The sequence below is a fragment of the Triticum urartu genome, chromosome 7A (assembly GCF_056163025.1).
Source record: "Triticum urartu cultivar PI428250 chromosome 7A, HENAU_Tu73, whole genome shotgun sequence".
NCBI lineage: Eukaryota > Viridiplantae > Streptophyta > Magnoliopsida > Poales > Poaceae > Triticum > Triticum urartu.
The window spans coordinates 751,576,633-751,585,271 of NC_141879.1; positions in this window are offsets into that span (position 1 = coordinate 751,576,633).

Sequence of the window (8,639 nt, forward strand, 5' to 3'; positions counted from 1 at the left end):
TGAATGTAGCCAGGAGTTGTCTTAGGTTAGTCTAATGTGCCAAAACGTTAGTCAAACCACCTAGGTTGTGTTTGTTCTGGAGAGTTCAGCTAGTCCGAGTGATCTGGGTTATCCTACGTTTTATCCCTGTTTCAATCTTTTTTTCGACTATAGGGGTTTTGTAGCAGCCCAACAGCATCCGTGTGACAGAGAGTCATATTAAGGATATAATAATGATTTCCCCCCTTGCAGAAAAAGTAGGAAAATGGACTGAAATTGTTGGATAAGTGGATTTGCAGTATCTCAACAATCAGAACAGCGAATATTCCATCATCCAAACTAACACTACTAGGGAAAACCTTATACACAGAATGTTACCAGTAGCGCTTGTTAAAATGAGGCGCTACTGCTACTTAGCAGTAGCGCGTCTGGCAGAACCGCGCTACTGTTATCCGCTTAGCAGTAGCGCGGCAGGAACAGAAAGCGCTACTACTATAATTGCCACACCGTTCCCAACGTGCTAGGTCTAGTAGTAGAGCCCTTCTACGAACAGCGCTACTACTACGGATTTTAGCAGCAGCACGTTTTTCCTCCCCACGCTACAGTTAAAGCTATTTTCACCTAACCCCCCGCGCGGCCTGATTCCCTCTCGTCTGCTTCCCCCCAATTCCCGACCCCGCCTCGCCGCCGTCTCCCCCGACCCTGCCTCGCTGCCGTCTCCCCCGACCCCGCCTCTCCGCCGTCTTGCCCGATCCCGCCTCGCCGCGCCTCGGTGCCGCCGTCTCCCCCGACCCCATCTCTCTCCCCACCCTCTGTAAGCACTCTCCCCTTCTGATCCCTCTCTCCCCTTCCGATCCCTCTTCTCTGCTTAGTATGAACCCTAGCTATTTAGTGCTAGTTAGTATGAACCCTAGGCTATTTTTAGTGCTAGTTAGTTAATTACTTAGATGGTAATTAGGGTAGTAGTTCCTAGGTACTAATTAGTTAGTAAGAACTAGGTACTAATTAGGTACTAGAATATTTTTATTTATAGTAAGTTTATTTTTAGTAAGAGCTAGTTGAATTAATAGAACTAGTTAGTAAGAACTTGTTTCTATTTTTTAGTTAAAGCAATTTTTCCTGCCTCGACGTGGACGATGCCTATCCCGCATCCTCGTCGTCGAGTCGGCGGAGGACGACACCTGCTTGACCAGATCGGCCATGTCGGGGCTGGGCTCCGCCGGGGTGGTACTGGGAGGCGCTACCTACCGGGGGGCGCAGGTTGGTGAGGAGCCAGCCTGTCGTTGACCCGAACCTTCTTTGGTGGCGGTCGCATGGGCCAGTGACGATCCAGAGGCTCGAGGACTCCGCAGAGGTGGTGCGTCACCGTGTCAGTGAGGAGGACGCGCACGTCCGTCACTACTTGTTTGCGTTGGAGCACAGGCCGTTCTCCAATACATGGCAGGTTCTTCGGGGATCTCACTGGAGCTATGATCCCGTGATGGTGCCTTCTCTGTGGGTGTCCACCGCCCGCGCCGATACCCGTCGTGTGCTAGATTTTTAGTTGTATTAGTGATGTTATATGTATGACACTATTCGTGATGTATTAGTGATAATACTCGACGATGTACTGACGCATGAGATGATTTACTTTTGCTTATTGAATGCATACTAATTTGAGTCCTATAAGATATTTTGAAATGTATATCTTGTGTTGCTCAATATCCAAGTGGCCGGTCATGTTTGCAGGTTACACCTCCGAGTGGCCTATGTTTTGCCGGAGTGTTGATTCATTTCCGTTCCGGCAAATTTCAGGCGCTCGATATGTCCTATTTTAGCAAAGGTCATGCCGGATTTTTCCGTGAATTTTGGCATGACTTGTGCCAGAATATGTAGGAAATATCGAGTGCCTCGGATTTGTGTGTTGAGTATCTTGGTAGTTGTCTTCGATCGATTTTCAATTAATGTTTTAACTATGAACATAAGAAATGTCTGACGACGAAAAGGATTTCGGTATTTGCAAATACTGCGAAGACGAGCGCGGCCTGTGCGACGGAATCTTCCTAGATGATGATAGGCGCTTCAGCATCAAGCTGGACGAGAACTTCGAAGTGGATACAGTAAGTCACAACGACAAGTCTTTTTTTCGTAATTAAGCATGACATCTGCTTCATTTGCTTCAACTTATATTTTTTTTTACTATTCTACTAGCGTATCCCCTGCCATGCAAGAGTTTTTGTATTGGATAAGATAGGTTTCAGTCATAGTATGGAGGAAAAGAAAGTTTACTTGAAGACCGAGCATGGTTATATTTTCCATGCAAAGTTATACAATTCAGACGACTACACCTATTTTGGATGCAAAACGTGGCGAGCACTATGCAAGACTTATGCATTTGAGCCTATATGGTTATCACCTTTGATATTCGTCCGGAAGATGATATTGAAGGTAATACCGACATCTGGGTCGATGTGCAGACGCCTCCAGTTATACCATTATGTAAGTTTCCCAACCATATTTATGTCTTTGATATTGTTTATTCAAAAATAGTTGACAACTAATTTGTATTGTCAGCTTATTTTGGTGCAAGCAAACATGTCCAGCGCTTGGTAGACAGGACCGTATACTGTCCTGGGGCTGAACTCAACTGCGAGGAGCTCAGTCATTATGTTTCATGGCTTGAGGAACTTGATACTGTCAAGACAAATTTTCTTCCTGCATTTAGAAATGTTAGTACTGAAAATGTGCGCCCAATAGTGTTCGTAATGAACTACGGTCACATCTAGTTAGGAAGGATGGCAAGATTTTTACTATTTGTCATCGGTGCATCTTTTCCATACATTATTTTTGAAGCTAAACTTCATTGCTAAGTATGTTACCGTACGATGTTCTTCAACAGGGACTCCCGATGAATGTTGTGCATTATGGGATCGAGACTAAAGGCACCATGAGTATTATCAGCTTACGGCCAAGATATCCTACAGATTACTTTAGTGCATTCAAGATTAGCGACGGATGCTTAATAGTGCAAGACTGGACCAAATATGTGATGGGGGAGCGCAGAGAAGTACTAGGGGGCAGCAAACAGATGCGCTACCCACGATTAGGAGACAGGTTCATCTGCATGCTCCAGTTTGATCGAGGAGGAGAGCTATACATGTTTTATGTTATTTTACCTAAGAGAGAGCAGCAGGAGTGATTAGCTAGCTAGAAATGAGTTTGAGGATGATGATGTGCTACACTATTACTATGATGATAAAATAGCTAGTGTTGGTGGTAATGACTATGATGATTATTATTAGCTAGTGTTAGTGCTAATTAAATAAATACTATTGGTGGTAATGGCTATGATGATGATTAAATAGCTTGTGCTGGCGGATTAGATTCAAGTGGAGGCAACATGTGGTGCACATCGAAGGTACTACTAGTCCAAAGTAGATCAAGTTTGGATTAGTAGTATACTTTTGACATGCACCACATATTGCCTCCACTTGAACCTAATCCACCTTCATTTGACACACTATTATGGACATAATGATGTAAACCTCATAACAGCTGGTATTGTACCAATATTTGTATGATGGCGCATAAATACACTAATAAAAATAAAAAAAAATACTAGTAGCGATGGACAGAAAACACGCTGCAAGTAGTTACCTTAGCAGTAGCGTGGTACTGAACATACGCTGCAGCTATTTGTCCTAGCAGTAGCGCGTGCGGGCACGCGTTACTGCTAAGCAATACCTGTAGCGCCTTATTAGTAGCGCGGCCTCCCGCGCTACTAGTGGACACAAAACACGCGCTACTGCTAGGGTTTTCCCTAGTAGTGTAAGCTTCCTCAGATCCTAACCCATTCGTCATTATCGAGCCTCGTGACTCCGGATGTGTTGATATCTTCGTATTACATGTTATCATTCTATCTATCTGGTTATTGCTTTATGTGTCGGGTGGGTCGGCCTTCTATATTACCTAGTCGCCCGTTACGATATTCCTTTACGAGAATAGCCTACTTTCGCTTCTAAAGTGCCTTTTTTTCAACAACTCAATAGAACTTTTTTCTTTTTTCATATTATGTTATTTGCACTTTGGATTTTCCTCTCTCGCTCCTGGACTCTTGTTTAGATTGTTAGAGGCAATGATCCGCCCGGGGATCCGGGTTTTTTCCGTCCTACGATGAAGGTGCCTTAAACCAAATGAATATCTCAAGCACTCGAGTAAGCTATGGACACACATTGAGGAAGAAGGGAACGCGCTTCTGTCCTTCTGTCATTGGACTGATCATTTCTTTTGGCTTTCTAGGCCATAGATTAGTGAACTTTCTCTTCTAATGAAATAGATCTTTCTAGTTTTCGTATGATTCTACTAGTCATAGGTTTCTATTTTGTTAGTTCTACCGGAGATAGGTATGGAAGCCACTATGAGCATATATCCAGGTATGCTTCTAACTTCACCTCACACCATAAACGGAATCCCTATCATGAGCGCAACTGTATTTACAAGTTCAGTAGCCTGAGTGAGCTTTCTCCTCAATATGGATGTGGTGATTGTTCATAAACTCCTTGAAAATCAGACAGACTTATTATCAGTGCTCCAAGATCCATGTGTTCTAGGGCTAAGACTACGTTGGTGTAGGCTCCCCTTTGTTGGGGAACGTAGTAATTTCAAAAAATTTCCTACGCACACGCAAGATCATGGTGATGGCATAGCAACGAGAGGGGAGAGTGTTCATCCACATACCCTCGTAGACCGTAAGCGGAAGCGTTAGCACAACGCGGTTGATGTAGTCGTACGTCTTCACGATCCGACCGATCCAAGCACCGAACGTACGGCACCTCCGAGTTCAGCACACGTTCAGCTCGATGACGATCTCCGGGCTCCGATCCAGCAAAGCTCCGGAGATGAGTTCCGTCAGCACGACGGCGTGGTGACGGTGATGATGTTCTATCGGCGCAGGGCTTCGCCTAAGCTCCGCGACGATATGACCGAGGTGGAATATGGTGGAGGGGGGCACCGCACACAGCTAAGGAATGATCCGTAGATCAACTTGTGTGTCTATGGGGTGCCCCCCGCCCCTGTATATAAAGGAGCCAGGGGGGAGGTGTTGGGTTTCGTAGTAATTTCAAAAAATTTCCTACGCACACGCAAGATCATGTGATGCATAGCAACGAGGGGGAGAGTGTTGTCTACGTACCCAACGCAGACCGACTGCGGAAGCGATCACACAACGTAGAGGAAGTAGTCGTACGTCTTCACGATCCAACCGATCAAACACCGAAACTACGGCACCTCCGAGTTCGAGCACACGTTCAACTCGATGACGATCCCCGGACTCCGATCCAGCAAAGTGTCGGGGAAGAGTTCCGTCAGCACGACGGCGTGGTGACGATCTTGATGTACTACAGCAGCAGGGCTTCGCCTAAACTCCGCTACAGTATTATCGAGGTATATGGTGGCAGGGGGCACCGCACACGGCCAAGGAATAAATCACGTGGATCAACTTGTGTGCTTCTGGGGTGCCTCTGCCTCAGTATATAAAGGAGCCAAGGGGGGAGGGGGCGCCGGCCAAAGGAGGAGGGCGCAGGAGGAGTCCTACTCCTTCCGGGAGTAGGACTCCCCCCCAATCCTATTCCAACTAGGATTCCCCAAAGGGGGAAAGAGGGAGAGGGGGGCCGGCCACCTTCTCCTAGTCCTAATAGGACTAGGGGAGGGGGAAGTGGCGCAGCCACCTTGGGCTGCCCCTTTCTCCTTTCCACTAAGGCCCACGAAGGCCCATATGGTTCCCGGGGGGTTCCGGTAACCTCCCGGTAACCCGGTAAAATCCCGATTTCACCCGGAACACTTCCGATATCCAAATATTGGCTTCCAATATATCAATCTTTACGTCTCGACCATTTCGAGACTCCTCGTCATGTCCGTGATCACATCCGGGACTCCGAACAACCTTCGGTACATCAAAATGCATAAACTCATAATATAACTGTCATCGTAACCTTAAGCGTGCGGACCCTACGGGTTCGAGAACAATGTAGACATGACCGAGACACGTCTCCGGTCAATAACCAATAGCGGGACCTGGATGCCCATATTGGCTCCTACATATTCTACGAAGATCTTTATCGGTCGGACCGCATAACAACATACATTGTTCCCTTTGTCATCGGTATGTTACTTGCCCGAGATTCGATCGTCGGTATCCAATACCTAGTTCAATCTCGTTACCGGCAAGTCTCTTTACTCGTTCCGTAATACATCATCTCACAACTACCATATTAGTTGTAATGCTTGCAAGGCTTATGTGATGTGTATTACCGAGAGGGCCCAGAGATACCTCTCCGACAATCGGAGTGACAAATCCTAATCTCAAAATACGCCAACCCAACATCTACCTTTGGAGACACCTGTAATGCTCCTTTATAATCACTCAGTTACGTTGTGACGTTTGGTGGCACCCAAAGTGTTCCTCCGGCAAATGGGAGTTGCATAATCTCATAGTCATAGGAACATGTATAAGTCATGAAGAAAGCAGTAGCAACATACTAAACGATCGGGTGCTAAGCTAATGGAATGGGTCATGTCAATCAGATCATTCAACTAATGATGTGACCTCGTTAATCAAATAACAACTCATTGTTCATGGTTAGGAAACATAACCATCTTTGATTAACGAGCTAGTCAAGTAGAGGCATACTAGTGACACTTTGTTTGTCTATGTATTCACACATGTATTATGTTTCCGGTTAATACAATTCTAGCATGAATAATAAACATTTATCATGATTATAAGGAAATAAATAATAACTTTATTATTGCCTCTAGGGCATATTTCCTTCAGTCTCCCACTTGCACTAGAGTCAATAATCTAGATTACACTGTAATTATTCTAACACCCATGGAGCCTTGGTTCTAATCATGTTTTGCTCGTGGAAGAGGCTTAGTCAACGGGTCTGCAACATTCAGATCCGTATGTATCTTGCAAATCTCTATGTCTCCCACCTGGACTAGATCCCGGATGGAATTGAAGCGTCTCTTGATGTGTTTGGTCCTTTTGTGAAATCTGGATTCCTTTGCCAAGGCAATTGCACCAGTATTGTCACAAAAGATTTTCATTGGACCCGATGCACTAGGTATGACACCTAGATCGGATATGAACTCCTTCATCCAGACTCCTTCGTTCGCTGCTTCCGAAGCAGCTATGTACTCCGCCTCACATGTAGATCCCGCTACTACGCTTTGTTTAGAACTGCACCAACTGACAGCTCCACCGTTTAATGTAAACATGTATCCGGTTTGCGATTTAGAATCGTCCGGATCAGTGTCAAAGCTTGCATCAACGTAACCTTTTACGGTGAGCTCTTTGTCACCTCCATATACGAGAAACATATCCTTAGTCCTTTTCAGGTATCTAAGGATGTTCTTGACCGCTGTCCAGTGATCCACTCCTGGATTACTTTGGTACCTCCCTGCTAAACTTATAGCAAGGCACACATCAGGTCTGGTACACAGCATTGCATACATGATAGATCCTATGGCTGATGCATAGGGAACATCTTTCATATTCTCTCTATCTTCTGCAGTGGTCGGGCATTGAGTCTTACTCAACTTCACACCTTGTAACACAGGCAAGAACCCTTTCTTTGCTTGATCCATTTTGAACTTCTTCAAAATTTTGTCAAGGTATGTGCTTTGTGAAAGTCCAATTAAGCGTCTTGATCTATCTCTATAGATCTTAATGCCTAATATGTAAGCAGCTTCACCGAGGTCTTTCATTGAAAAACTTTTATTCCTTTATGCTATCCAGAAATTCTATATCATTTCCAATCAGCAATATGTCATCCACATATAATATCAGAAATGCTACAGAGCTCCCACTCACTTTCTTGTAAATACAGGCTTCTCCGAAAGTCTGTATAAAACCAAATGCTTTGATCACACTATCAAAATGTTTATTCCAACTCCAAGAGGCTTGCACCAGTCCATAAATGGATCGCTGGAGCTTGCACACTTTGTTAGCTCCCTTTGGATCGACAAAACCTTCCGGTTGCATCATATACAACTCTTCTTCCAGAAATCCATTCAGGAATGCAGTTTTGACATCCATCTGCCAAATTTCATAATCATAAAATGCGGCAATCGCTAACATCATTCGGACGGACTTAAGCATCGCTACGGGTGAGAAGGTCTCATCGTAGTCAATCCCTTGAACTTGCCGAAAACCTTTTGCGACAAGTCGAGCTTTGTAGATAGTAACATTACCATCAGCGTCAGTCTTCTTCTTAAAGATCCATTTATTCTCAATTGCTTGCCGATCATCGGGCAAGTCAACCAAAGTCCATACTTTGTTCTCATACATGGATCCCATCTCAGATTTCATGGCTTCAAGCCACTTTGCGGAATCTGGGCTCACCATTGCTTCTTCATAGTTCGTAGGTTCATCATGATCTAGTAGCATGACTTCCAGAACAGGATTACCGTACCACTCTGGCGTGGATCTTACTCTGGTTGATCTACGAGGTTCAGTAGTATCTTGATCTGAAGTTTCATGATCATTATCATTGGCTTCCTCACTAACTGGTGTAGGTGCACTGAAACAGTTTTCTGTGATGAACTACTTTCCAGTAAGGGAGCAGGTACAGTTACCTCGTCAAGTTCTACTTTCCTCCCACTCACTTCTTTCGAGAGAA